The sequence below is a fragment of the Balaenoptera musculus genome, chromosome 3 (assembly GCF_009873245.2).
Source record: "Balaenoptera musculus isolate JJ_BM4_2016_0621 chromosome 3, mBalMus1.pri.v3, whole genome shotgun sequence".
NCBI classification, from domain to species: Eukaryota; Metazoa; Chordata; class Mammalia; order Artiodactyla; family Balaenopteridae; genus Balaenoptera; species Balaenoptera musculus.
This window is the reverse complement of record NC_045787.1, coordinates 125,428,772-125,441,430: the sequence shown is the minus strand read 5'-3', so window position 1 is coordinate 125,441,430 and position 12,659 is coordinate 125,428,772. Positions and strand designations below refer to the sequence as shown.

Sequence of the window (12,659 nt, the reverse complement as noted above, 5' to 3'; positions counted from 1 at the left end):
AGAGGGAAAAGAGGAAGAAAAACAAGAAACTTGGGGGAAAAGAAAGAGGGAGGGGGAACTAAAATTGAAAACAGACGCACGCGTCCACCCTCCCCGCCCCCAGCCCCCCTTCCCCCAGCTGAGCCAATCAGAGGCCGCCCTGCAGCCTTTCCCCCAAAGTGGGGGGGGGGCAGGGAAGCCCACGGTGGTGTGAGCTCCTGGGGCTGCCAGCAGCCCACAGTCCCTGCCCGCCCAGTCTGGAGCTGGAGAGAAGGAGGGACTAGGAGGAGAGCGCCCGGGCCCCTCTGACCAGCGGCACCAGGCAGCAGCCTGTGCCGAGCCATACAGACAGACAGATCCAGGGCTGCCCCTCCTGGCAGCCCTGCTCCTCCAGAGGGATGCTTTGAGAGTGAGGCCACTCCTCACCCCCGTAGCCCCTCACTCCCTCCATTCTCCTGAGGCTCTGGGAGCCTGCAAAGGTCCTCACTGCCCTCCTACCCTGCCGCTGCCCAATTTCGGGTCCAGCAAAGTCTTTCTGATAACAGGAGAGGGTAGGCAGTGAGGAGGTCTTCCTGGAGGGGGTGACAGCCCAGCGCCCAGGACCTTGCCCACACTTCAGAAGGCATCAGCAGCAAGGTAAGTGCTGGGAAGAGGAGGGAACCCCAGCCCCTTGTCCTGTTCCCTTGTCCCAGACTGCGCCTTCTTGGGTAGGTCAAAAAATGGAAAATATTTTTAACCAAACCAGATGGGAGGAGGCCGGGAGGCTGTCGGCGACATCAGGGCTGGAGGAGCCAGCTCTCTCCTGCTCAGGCTGCTTCTGGGGTGGGTGCCCCCTGCCCTCATCAAACAAATCCCACAGGTTTCTGGGTGCCGAGCAGGGTAGGGGGGGGGCCTCCAAAGCAAAGCACCGCCTGTTGGGGGTTGGCGGGGAGAGCTGGGAGGAGTGTGAGAGGGGAATTGAGAGATGGCCAGCAGGGTACATGGCAAGAGGACCTAGCAGGGAACGGGGACCTCAGATCCACTGCCTCTTGTCCCTGGGCCCAAGCCTTGTCCCTAAGAATCTGTCTGGCTCTAGGCCAGTCGGCCGCCAGGCAACCTCTCAGGATTTAAATGGATTTGCAAATTTTCCAGATTCCTAAGATGTCCTTCCAAACCCCCAGCGGCTGGGAAAGTGCGAAGGCGAGGGGGCCATGGCAGGCCCGTCCTAACAGTCACAGTCATGTAGCCTGGGCTGGGGGTTTGGGATCTGGGGGCCCCTCTGTGAAGAAGGGGTGTTGGCTGCTGGGCCCTTTCCTCTGGTCCCAGGCAGCTGCTCAGGCCTCCTCACTGTCTCCCCGCTTCTCCGCTCCATCTTAAAATATGAATCTGATTCCTTCTGTGAGTCTCCCTAGTAGAAGGTGCCTATAGAAAGCCCAAACTCCTAATAGCGGCTGCCACTGATTGACACTTACTGCATGCCAGGACCATGTGGAGTGTTTTATAAGCATGATCTCATGTAACGCTCACCAGCAAATCCAGAGGCAGGGACTGATTTTATACCCAATTTACGAGTGAGGAAACTGAGGCTCACAGCAGCCACAAAACTGTACCACACAGCTAGTAGGTGGCAGAGCTCAGGGAGATAGTAACCTCCCTGCCCCATCACGCCAGACTTGGGCTTTGTGTTCCTGCCGGTCAGACCCCAGGATTCCCGGAAGGAATGTTCATGATCCTGCCAGTGTGCATGCCCTTCCTTACCACTTTCCCTTTTCCTTCAAGGACCCTCCCTATTCTACCTCCTCCAGGCAGCCTTCCAGGGTTCTTCTAGTCTTCCAAGAGCTTACCATGCCCGTCATCCTGGAGCCTTGTTGCTTGACCCTCTCTTTCTGTTCGTGTTCTGTTTACACATCAGAGGTTGTTTGGGTCCCAGCCTTCCCCATCTTGTGTTCTGGCCCCAGTGTTCCCAGGAGGCCAGTGGGGCTGAGAAAATGTGGTTGTGAAGGGGAGGAGGGACTGACTGAAGACCTTGTGTTCCCAAGGGTGAGCCCAGAACCCAGGCCTCTTGTCTTCCTTCAGGTGCCTTTCCAGAACCTTATGTGTGTCCTCCAGACATTTTCCTATATGTCAAGGGGGGGGAGTGCCCCTGCCTCTGTGATCCCAAAGTGCACAGAGGCCTCTAACGAGATCTTCTGAAATCAGGCAGTCCTCCCCTGCCTCCAAGCATCAGGGCCCTGAATCCACAGCACTTGGGGACATGCAGACCATGTTGGTCACCATCATGGAGTGCTTACCCTGTGCTGGGCCCAGAGCCTGGAACCTCGTACGCCTTATAATCCCCACAACAGGTTTTTGGAATCGGTATTATTCTTACCCCTGTTTTGTTTTGGTTTTTTTAACATCTTTATTGGAGTATAATTGCTTTACAATGGTGTGTTAGTTTCTGCTGTATAACAAAGTGAATCAGCTATACGTATACATATATCTCCATATCCCCTCCCTCTTGTGTCTCCCTCCCACCCTCCCTATCCCACCCCTCTAGGTGGACACAAAGCACGGAGCTGATCTCCCTGTGCCATGCAGTTGCTTCCCACTAACCATCTATTTTACATTTGGTAGTGTATATATGTCCATGTCACTCTCTCACTTCGTCCCAGCTTCCCCTTCCCCTTCCCCTTCCCCGTGTCCTCAAGTCCATTCTCTACATCTGCGTCTTTATTCCTGTTCTGCCCTTAGGTTCTTCAGAACATTTTTTTTTTTTTTATTCCATATACATGTGTTAGCATACGGTATTTGTTTTTTTCTTTCTGACTTACTTCACTCTGTATGACAGACTCTAGGTCCATCCACCTCACTACAAATAACTCAATTTCGTTTCTTTTTATGGCTGAGTAATATTCCGTTGTACGTATGTGCTATATCTTCTTTATCCATTCATCTGTCGATGGACATTTAGGTTGCTTCCATGTCCTAGCTATTGTCTTACCCCTGTTTTGAAGACAAGGAAAACAAGGCTCAGAGAAGCTAAGTGACTTTCCCAGGGTCACACAGTTAGTTGGTAGAGTTGGTATTTAGGCCGAGGTCTGCCTGAAACCAAAGACTTAACCCCCTTGCTCCCAGGGAGCCCCTGGTCAGAGCGGAGAGTCTCCATCCTCCCACAGAGCCTGCTCCTGGCTCCAGCACTTTCTCCAGCAGAAAGATTAGCTTCAGGCCTGACCTGCTCCCGGGTCCGCCCGGGCCCTGGCTTGGTCCTGAGTGAGGAAGGAGACCATCTGGTGAGTCCCCTCCCTTCAGTGGTGAACGGGCAGCCCTCCCTCCTCTGTGGGAAGAAGAGCTGAGACTTCTAATTGCCCACAGATGTGGGGCAGCGGAAAGCACCATGGATTCAGAGTCAGGAGACCCAGCGCTGGTCCTGGCTCGACTCAAATCCACTGTGTGGCCAACCTCAGGCCCCCACGTCCTCTTTCTTGCTGCCTCCGCATCTGGAAGGCAGTGGGCACGGTGGGTAAACAACACCAGGTTTGGGCATCTGATGAGCCCCCCTTGGCTCTGGCTGACTGTGTGACCCTGGGCTAGCGCTCTGCCTCTCTGGGCATCAGACCCCTCCTCTGTAAGCAGTAGGGTGGGATGTGGGGTCCACATAGTAATAATACAGATAAGGTGCTTAGCACAGTTCCTGTATCTCCTGGGGCTGGACTTAATGCCGAAGGCTAAGAGAGAGCAGCTGCTGTCCCCGCCTCCTGCACGGGACGACCTGGCTGTGAAATTAGTCTGCACCTCGTGAAGTGCTATGCCCACAAAAGGGAAGGGACCTGGGCACCATGGGTGTGCTAAAGGCTCAACTCTATCCTCCAGGCACAGTCTGGCTCTGAGACCAGCTGCCTTCTAGGTTGAAGGAGGGGACTCTGGAGGGGACTCTGGGTGCTTTGCTAGGACAGGCTACTGAGTGGTGAGGAGGGAGGAAGGAATGAGAGGGGCCCCAGACATTCCTGAAATGTACCCCCTCACCCCATTTCTTGCACGTGGTTCAGAACCCTGCAGGCAGTGGACCCTTGGAAGGGGGAGATCTTCCTGCCCTGTTTTCCACAGCTCCCGCGACCCTCCACCATGTCTCCCCAACTTCAGAGCTTGTAACGCCTCAGCTGGGAAGCCATGTGTGCAGGATGACAGAACTGGGACCAGCCCTCTCTGGGCACTTTCATTGTGCTTTACATCCATTACCATCAAGTCCACTGCTGTATTCCTTAGCGCTTGGAACAGGCCTGGCATTCAGTGAGTGCTTAATAAATATTTGCTGATCTAATTTAATCATCGCAAACCACCTCGAGGAGTGGATATAAGCTCTCCATTTTACAGATGAAGAAATGCCCAGAGAGGTTAAGAGGTTAAGTCAGTTGCCCAAAGTCTCACAGCCAGGATGTGATGGAGCCAGGATTTAAACCGGGTGTTTTTGACTCCAGAGTCCACGATCGAGAGGCTGAGTGGGGTCTGGGTCTCGGCTGTGGTGCCCCTCAGAGCTCCAGAGGTGGTCATCAGACCCAGGAACCCATCCTGTGTGACTGTGGGTGAGTCAGTCCCTCTCTGGGTCTCAGTTTTCCCATCAGTAAAACAAGGAGGTTGAACAAGATGATCTCTGAGCTCCTTCCAGACCTAAAACAATTCCAGGATTCCAAGCCACGCCAGCCCAGATTGGCAGCTGCACAAGCTCTGTTGTGTACTCAGGGATCATGCATATTTAACTTCACAGTGAAAGGGTTTTTTCTTACCCTTTTTCTACACATTACAGAAAGTGGTCAGGATCGATGACCGCTAATGGAAAATGGTGCCCTATAACAAGGAGGAGGAACATTCTGACAATCAGAGCGGCCTGTTAATGCACTCAGTTTCTTGGGGAGCTCTGAGGTCGTGTTTTCCCAGCGCCCACAGCCCTATTTTCCTGCGATACTGAGGAAGGAGGGTCAGGAGGAGTGCCTGTGAGGGGGTGTGTGTGGATACTGTGACCCTTTGCTGATTTTCGAACTTCATAGGCTCTGATTTCAAAAGGAAGCAAGGCTTTGGCCCATGGTAGATGAATGAATGATGGGCTCCAGAGGCAAGGGAATGAATGGATGCAGAGACCCACCTCTAATGGGAGGAGTGTGGAATTCACACACTAATGTTTCCAGTGTAGAAGCCCCTCCCAAGACTTCAGGCCCAGAACCTTCAAGCAAAAGAGCTTCCTGAATCCCCCAGGCCGTGGCCCCAGGATCCGCCTTTCCCAGATGCTTTCTGGGACGCCCCAGCCCAGCCTAGTGCAGGAGGTTGAAAATCAAAGTGTATTGCTTTAACTGCATTAGTACCCTCTCTTCTCCTCGCTTCAGATCAGAGCTATTTAATGTCTCAGGTGTCCAAAACCTTTCATCTGCCAGAGGTACCAGCTTCTCTGCCCTGTGATGGAAAGGGTTGTCGCTTGGGAGGTAGGGGCAGCAGGGCCAGGGGGGTCAGATAGTTCCTGAAGGTCAGAAGTGAAAAGGACCATGGGGATCACTGTGTTCAACTTCCTTACTGTATGCACGGGAAACTGAGGTCCAGAGAAGAGGACGGATGTGCCTCAGGTCCTACAGGTTGTCAGTGATAGCACTGAGCCCAGGACCTGGCCTGCAGGTCTGGACTTTCCTCTGTGCCAGCGCATGTGCTGAATCTTCACCATCCACCTCTGTGGTCCAGGGCTTGGGCTCCAGCTCTCCCCGGGGTGAGGCCACAGGGCAGAGTTTTGGCTGAAAAGGAGCAACACCATCCCGACGAGGGATGGGAACCCCTCTTGTGGACCATGGAGCCTTTGGTTACATCACTTCTCCATTCTGGCCATAATTTCCTTTTACATAAAGTGATGGGGTGGGGGGCAAGGGGACATTTCAGTGACCCCAGAGGTTCCATCCAGCTCTGTTCTTAGCCCCTGAGAGCTCCTGCCAGCCTTTGTGTGGCTATTTCACATGTTGTTGCTGCCCTGGTTACCTTCTGTCCTGGGAAGTGGAATCATAAGGGCTGTGACACGCCCTCTTCTAGCTTCTCCACTCCTGAGGCTGAGCCTAAGTGGTCATGGATGGTGGGGGGGAAGTTCCAGAGTCAGCCCCAGAGGGCAGGGCTCAGATTTACAAACCTGTCACTGAAGCCCTAAAGGTAAAGGCTCAGGTGTGACTCAGTGGACCGTGGGCTACTCCTGTCTTAACTGTATTTGTGTCCTTATCAGCCCCAGGCTGGGGCCTTTCTGCTGAATGGATAATGAAAGAGTGATAAATAAGTGTATGGAGAGATAGATAAACAGGTTGGTGGATGCCTGCATGGATGGATGGATGGATGGATGGACAGACAGATGGCCTCCCCTTTAGTCCAGGGAACAGGGGTGACTTCATGAGCATTCAGCATGTGCAGTCACAGCGGGCTCCACGCTTAGAAGGGCCTAGCATTACCTTGAAATGCTGAATAGTTTTTTAACAAGGGTCCCTGCCTTTATATTTTGCACTCGGCCCCGCAAATTATATAGCTGGTCCTGCCAGGGAGTTCAGGCTGGGTTTGAGATGGCTTCATCCCTGAGACTGGTCTCGCTGCCTCCACTGTCCCATTCTAATCCACGCCCTCCCACAAAATGCCAACCTACTCCTGTCACTCTCCTTTGTGGAGGCCCCCCATCCCCATAAGGGCTTGGAGTTGCACCATTGTCACTGCCCAGCCAGCAGCTAGCCCCCTACTCTCACTGTCAATACCCTGACAAGTTGGCATCCCAGTGCCTCCAGGGCAGAGCCCAAGTCCTTACTCAGTACCCCAAACTTTTCCCAGAGTGGCCTCTGCCCTTCTTCTCTGCCCATCCCCTGCCTCTTTGCTGAAGAGCCCCAGTTTCTAGCCTAACAGATCTCTCTCTTGCCACCACCACCCGGATGCCTCGCGATCTCCCCCTTCCCTAACTGCTCATGCAGAGCTTCTGTGGAATACCCTTCCCTGGCATCGTCCACCAGAGAACCCAACTCAAGGCCACCCTCTCCCGCCTTGAAATCGTCCTATAATCATAATAATTACCATTTACTGAGCGCCTGTTATACGTCAGGAGCCTTTCATCATCATCTCTAACCCTCACAGCAATGGAAAAGGATATCTCTTTTGCTGTTTTCCAGAAAATTGGGACTCAGGGAAGTTAAACTCAGAGAGGTCACATGTTTATGAGGTAGTAGAACTGGGACTTTGACCTCGATTAAGTGGCTTCTAGCTGGGACTGCAGCCCCTGGCCTGGCTGAGCCCCTCCATGTGCTTTCACTGCCCCGGGAGGCGTCAGGCACAGCCTGCTGGCATCAGGGTCCCATATGTCTGTGCTGCCCCCTCACCAGCCCTTCCCATCACCTCCCTGGAGGGGAAGGGTCACCATCGCCTGCCTATCCCAGTTTCCCAGCCCAGGGAATGCTGAGTTTTTAGGGGGCAGCTGAGGACCAGAAGAGCTGACTCTACACAGCCATTTGATCTCTCATGCTGGGTAAGCATCTATTGAGCACCTACTGGAAGCCTAATCCCATATGAGGAACTTGAAGGCATCCCCCAAATTGTTAGATGGGTTTCCTCATTTGTGAAAAATCAAACTAAGAGGCCAAGACAAAGGTAGAAGAAAGAGCTGGTTGGCAGACAGTGGACTGGGAGTCTTTAGACTTGGGTTCTGGTCCTGGGTTGGCCTTTAAATCCTTGAGTGCGCCAGGAGGAGACCCCACCCCACCCAAGCTGAGCCTGCTGACAATACCAATAACAAGTGCAGCTACCCTTCCTGGCTTTCCCATCACCCCATTTCCCACACGCATCCTTTGCTGACAAGCTTAGCCTAGCGGGGTCTCAAGGCCAGCGAGTGAGTGAATGAGTGAGTGACTTATCCTCCCGTGAGTGAATGAAGAACAGTCACGTGGCCACTGACTTGGCCGAGGGCTGTGCGCCAGGCCCAGCTCTGAGTATTTTCCTTGTATTAACTCATTCAAAGGCCTTGACAACTCGATGACGAGCCCTGACTTACAGATGGGAAACCCGAGGCACAGGGAGGCTGAGTAACAGTTAAGTGGGAGACTCGGGGTGAGCGACTGGAGGAAGGGGTGAAAGAACAGATGCTGGGAAAGCCAGAAGGGAGTGAAACGAGGGCATTTTCTCCCCTCTGGCTCTGCTGCCCAGGAGGGCTCTGAGGGGAATCTCAATGCTCCGTAATTGGCAGCAATTAGCGGCAGGTTCTCCTTAGCTAGCTGCCCTGCCCGATGTGCGGGCTCTGGGCTGCTGGGGGAAGGCCGCGTGCTGGTGGGTCAGTCTGAACGGCCGAGGCCTGCCCCCTGCCCACTTGGCTCTGAGAACCATTCTATGTGTGGCCCCCAACCCGGCCCAGGGCTGATCTCGGGCTGGCAGCAGCCAGGGGAACAGAAGGTTTGCTTGTCTGCGCCTGCTGCGCCCCCCTCCCCAGCCTCAGCCTGGGACCCCTCTCAGGGGCTCCTCTGGCTGCCAGGGCCTGACGCTCCCCGTTGCCATGGCACCGGCTGGAGATGAGACTCTGGGGGTTGGCTGCGGGGGGCGGGCTTCAGGGAGGACAGCCGAGGGATGGTGGAGGCCTGGAACTCTGCAGCTACAGAGGCCCCCAGGCCCTCTGTGAACAGTGGAAGGGGTGCTGGAGCTTCAGCAGGGGCAGGCCTGGACCCTGAGCGCAGCAGGCCTGTGGCAGAACTGACCACGCACCTAGCCTGACTACCGGGATGCCCTTTCTCAGAGGCGTCTGGGACAGGCCTCATGGTAGACCAGAGACCTGCTTGGGCACTGCCTCTGCCAGACCCAGGCTGTCCTCAGCAGGGACTCCTCTTCTCAGCCTAGACGCTGACCCTCAGACTCTGCAGTGACGTCGCAGAAAGGTTCTGAGTTCTACCCTTACTTGACTTCCAAATTCCTGGGTGAGCTGGGGTAGATCCCTTGCTCACTCTGCCCCTCAGTGAGGGAGGGACAGGACTGTAACCTCTGAGGATCCCGCATCCCTGAGAGCCTGGGTTCAGTGTGGACCCCCTTAGGGTGAACCCATGTGGGGGTGTTTCTCTGTGATCAGACCTGTTTCTGGGCAGAAGCTAGGCAGTCTAGCAGAGCAGTTAAGAATACAGGTTTGGAGTCAGATGGGCCCGAGTTTGCATCCCAGCTTATCATTGGCTTATTACTTATTGGCTGTGTGACCTTGGGCAAGTTGCCATACCTCTCTGAGACTTAGTTTCCCCCTCTGTGAAATGGGAATAATGATTGTATCCTCCTCACAGGATTGTTGTGAGGATAAAACAAAATCCCCAGGTCATCTCATTTAGCAGAGTGCCTAGCTCTGAATTAGTGAGGGCTTTTGTTTGTTTTCAGATTGTGGAGCATCAGAAAAATGAATGGGAAGAAAAAACGTCCTTGTTGCAGGGTGGGGGGCACTGGCATTGGTGAATGGAAGCAGGACCAATGGGTAGAGGATATGATGAGACAGATTGTGCTCAATGGAATAAAAATTTTCAAATAGTCTGACCTCTGAGGATCCTGGGCTGTCCAAGAATGGAATGGGCTGCGGGTGAGGTAGTGAGATCCCTATCATGGGAGGTGTGCAACTGGAGGCTGGACAACCCCTTTGTTTGCAGAGAGGGTGGGGGAGATGTGAATTGGGAGTACTTACAGCCCCTCCCAGCCCTAAGATTATAGGGCTCTGTGAAAGATGGTGTGACTTTCTCCCCACCTATCCTGCCAGGTTCACCTGGCTAAAGGAGACTGAAGGAGAGGTTGGAAAACAGAGGGTGAAAGAATAAACCTGGTGAATTGTATATTGAGCTCGTACTGTGTGCCAGGCACAAGCTTGACATCTTTGCCTCCTGCCTGAGAGAGGCTGTCACATGAGTGTTGAGCCCGTGTGCTGTCAGTCTGCCCAGGATCGAGCACCAGCTCCAGTACTAGTGAAATCGTTGGGCAAACGGTCTGACCTCTCTGTGCCTTGCTTTCCTCGTGTGTAAAATGTGGAAGCAACACTGATGTCATGGATTGTTCTGAGATCATTCACATTCAGGCCTTAGCCCAGGCTCTGGGTGATAAGAACTAAATCATGGGTAGTTATTCTTCTTCTTGTTGTGATTTTCAAGGCCTTCTAAGTCCTTGTTCCTTTTTGAAGGGGCCACTGGGGCCTAGCTGGGATCCAGAGGACTCTAGTCCAGGGATCACTGGGCCTGGGCAGAGCCAGGCCACATGGGCCAGGGAGTGGCCATGGGGATGAACAGGGAGGCCAGTGAGGCGCCGGGGGAGGCAAGCCGTGTTTGCTCTGCAGGCGGGTGGACAGGCGTGTGCAGTGGGCCTCCCTCCCTCCCTCCCTCCCTGACCTCCTTCTCAGGGCCGCTTCCCAGCCCATGTGGGGACCCAGGCCCCCTCCCCTGGGCCCCCAGCGGCCACGAGGCACACACTGAGCGCTTTCCCATGAACTGTTCCAAGTAGCTCGGCCTGCTCCCCCTACCCCCAAGTGCGGGTGAGGGGGTGTGCCGCAGGAGCGGGGGCTCGGACGGGGGGATCAGCCCGTTCTTTATCAGCCTGACTCCGATCCAGACAGATGTTTCATCTTATTTTGAACTTCCAGAAAATAGGTCATTTCTTTCCATTGTGTCCCTGGGGAGGCCTCCTGGGGAGAGGAGCACAGAATGAGTGACGAGAGCATGGGGGCCTCACTTGGGCCCCTGGGGAGCTGGGAGGACAGCATCCTCCCCCCTCTGTCATGATGAGCCATCTGTCAGCAGGGCCAGGGCTTGAAGGGTCTTAAAGGCTGGGCTAAGAAGCTGGCCTTTACTTAGGGCGGATGGAGAGCCATGGAGGTGCCAGGGAAGGACATGGTCAGATGGGGATTTCAGAAATGTTCCTCTGGTTAGCGTGTGAGAACAGGCAGGAGGGGACAGACTGGAGGTGATAGGGGAGGGGTTGGTACAATGGGGCAGGCAGAGACCACCAAGTTTCTGCTGGAGGGGGCAGGGGTAGGGGCATCAGATTGACGGTCCATGGAACTAGCACTGTTCTTCCACTCACTTGGACTTCCAGAACAGCTGGATCCCATGCCAGGCCCCAACTTAGCTGATTTCTGCTGCTTTGTTTGGGAGACCTCATAGGTACCTGGAAAGCAGGAAGGTCCTCTGAGTCTAGAAGCAGCATGGCAGAGAGTTGGGCCTGGGTGATCAAGCTGCATCGCTGTGTGATTTGGGGCAGGTTGCTCACCCTCTCTGACCTCCATGTGATCCTGAGGTCTGTGGGGAGATTCAGTGTGTCGGGTGGAGTGCTGAACCTTTAGCGGCAGAAGGGGCATAGGATGGAGAGGGGTAGGTGGGAGCCGCATAGCCTCAGCCCCTTCCCAGCTTTCTATCCGCTGCCCGTAACTATCTCCCAATCCAACGGAAACTGCTCTCCTTCCTGGCTCCTAGGATGGGGTTCCCCTACCTGTGTTGCAAGATTGTACCTATAACTCAGCCCACTTGGGGTAAGCCCACATGGGCCACACTCTCTGCCATCACTCTTGTACTTTCCCAACCGCTGACGGGAAGACTCAGTCTCCGGCTCCAGATGCCTCTTGCCCCTACACACGCCCAGGACTGGAGCTGGCTGCCTTCTTCGAGCTGAGTCATGACATCCTGGCTAGGGCCCCTCCCCCGCACCCCACCCCCACCCCAGCGTTCTAACTCAGCACAGCTTCTTCCAGAACAGGGTCCTGAGAGTCACACCATGTCAGCCCCAGAAGTGTTCCTAGGACAGCCCTGCCCACCCTGTGTACAGATGGGGAAACTGAGGCTCAGAGAGGGGCAGGACCATATAAGCAGGTGACAGAGCTGAGCTAGAACCCACATCCCTTACTCTCAGCCAGGGATCTGTCCCCGAAGTTTGTGTCAGGGGCTGTGAAGTGTCTGTGGCGTGGAGGAGAGAGGACTAGACCACCGGGCAGGAGACCGGAGTCTGTGTCCTCCTTCTGCCAGCAACTTAGCAAGTCACCTCCTCTGAGTCTGTTTCCAATCCCCGCCAGGCTGGGACGATGCAGGGAAGGTGATGTAAAGGTCTGTGTGTGGCAAGGGGGGGTTGGTATGCTGTGGGGAGGGAGGGAGCAGCAGCTGTGGTTTGAACCCTAGGCCCTGAGCCGCCAGCCTCACGTCTGAGCCGGGGCTGGAGGCAGGGGCTGCCCAGTCAGGTGTGCTTCAGCGCCCCATTGGCCAACTGAGCCCAGGATTGCCTAGGTCAAAACACTGAGACCTATCCCTGTCCTTTTCCAAGCCTCAGTTCCCCCATCTGTACAGTGGGGCACGGTAAGGGGGTTGGATCAGATAGCTGGTCCCTGAGGGCCTCTGAGCTCTGACATTCCAAGACTCTGACCCCACGGCCGGGCCTCCTCCTCCCTCTGGCATCTTGTTTATTCAGAGCATCCCTGGCCCAAGACTGCTGGCCTCAAGCACCCGCTTCTCCCTGAAGCAGGGCTTCCTCCCATCCCCATTTCACTGCTATTTCTGCCCAGCCTGTTCCGCACCTCCAGACTGAGTGTCCCTCTGTCCACTCAGATATGCACAGCCCCTCCAAATTCTAAACCAGCTCAGTGCCAGCACCCAACCCTTCTACTCCACCAAATTCTCATCTCAGAAAATGGTATTGTGCCTCCAGCACACACACACTCCTGCCCCCTAGTACTCTAAGCCAGAAAT

The 12,659-nt window shown here is 54.8% G+C and overlaps 1 protein-coding gene across 4 annotated transcripts in view; it reads left to right on the top strand.

The window, feature by feature from the left end:
• The first annotated feature begins 210 nt into the window (after positions 1–210).
• The window catches only part of PDGFRB (platelet derived growth factor receptor beta), a 38,757-nt gene continuing 26,308 nt past the window's right edge, over positions 211–12,659 (top strand). For all 4 annotated transcript variants that reach the window (XM_036846639.1, XM_036846641.1, XM_036846638.1 and 1 more), the window contains exon 1: positions 211–615. The gene's annotated coding sequence lies outside the window, so the exon portion shown is untranslated. The remainder of the gene's footprint in view (positions 616–12,659) is intronic.